Here is a 1,514-nt window from a genome sequence, read left to right as displayed (position 1 = left end):
AGGAGGGGAGCTTGTCAAAGGGCCAGGAAAATGGGGTGAACTATTCCAAATAACTGGGTAATAAAGAATATCCTTTCCAAATAACCAGAATCCCTGCTGASTCATGAGTCTGCGCATGTAACAGCKACCAATTAAATGCTTTATTTCCATAAAAACCTACTATTTTGGTGATAGTTACAGACTGTCGAGTCCCAAACTATAATTGGAAAAGAAGCGTGTAAATCAAACATACYGCAGTTTGTAAAACCAGGTAAGTTTATTAATGACTGTAACCATTACACAAAATAAGGCACTGCTCCACACCCTGAGAAGAGGAAGAGCACCTCGGCCTTCTCCACACGGCTGATCCCATGGATCCTGAGGGAGCTGGGGAAGGGGCTGGAGCCCCAAAGTGGCTGAGGGGGCTGGGAATGGGGCTGAGCCTGGGAACGGCCTCGGGCTGTGCCAGGGGAGAGTCAGGTTGGACATCAGCAGCAATTTTCCCCATGGAAAGAGTGGTCAGGCCTTGGCAGGGGCTGCCCAGGGAGGTTTGGAGTGCCCATCCCTGGAGGTGTCCGAGGAAGGACTGGAGGCGGCACWCAGTGCTCTGGGCTGGTGACAAAGTAGGGATCCCTTACAGCTTGCACTCGATGATCCAGGAGTTTTTTTCCACCCTCTGGGGTTCCGTGACTCCGTGTCCGCGGCCGCTCCCCGCTCCCCACACAACATGGCGGGCGCGGCCCCTGAGGCGCCGCTGCCACTCAAACCCCGCGAGCCAATCAGGAGCCGCGGCGCCCGCGGGGGGCGGGATTTCCCGGTCAGCGCGCGCGTTCGGTTRCGGCCGCGGAGGGATCTGGGGCGCGCGGCGCGGCTGTGGTGCGGCTGTGGTGCGGCCCAGTTCAGGGTGACGCCGCCGCCGGGGCGCTCCGGTCACCGCGTCCCGCGCGGGATGTCGCGACATCGGGGCCGGGCCGGGAGCGCTGAGCCATCGCTGGCACCGCCCGGGCGGTGTCCGGGCCGGCAGCGGGGGTGTCGTGCTTGGCTGTTGTGCCCTTTTGCGTGTTTCGCYGGGAGGATGAGGGCGGCTGCTTCATGTGGGAATGCTTGCCCATTTATTGTAAATTTATTACCTACAGCGGCTAGAGCTGCAGGAGCTGATAAATTTTATTTTTGTTTTTCCTGAATAAATGAAGCTGGAGGTAATTTTCCGCTGGACGTGATTTTCCGCTGGACGTTCCCCGACTGGAAAGGCGCAGCCCATCTTCCGGCACTAATACACAATCACCTTGTTTATTTTTACTCAAATGCGTTTGTTTCCTCTATGTGAAATACTCCGAGCACCAAAAGCCCTGAGGCAGGTCCTGGATCCAGGACACGTACCCAGGTTAATTCCCTGAGCAGTATTTCTGTACTTTATGGCAGGAGTTGGACTGGATTCACCCTGAAATCTTTTCAGCTCCAGCTCCTGTTGAGTCTGTGCTGACACCGCGGTTTGTCCGGCATCGTTCCGGCTCCCGCGCTGCTGCGGCGCACAC

Source organism: Malurus melanocephalus, unplaced genomic scaffold, assembly GCF_030028575.1.
Source record: "Malurus melanocephalus ecotype Western Australia unplaced genomic scaffold, MMel_1.1 scaffold_660, whole genome shotgun sequence".
Taxonomy (NCBI): domain Eukaryota; kingdom Metazoa; phylum Chordata; class Aves; order Passeriformes; family Maluridae; genus Malurus; species Malurus melanocephalus.
Note: the sequence above shows the minus strand (reverse complement) of the source record.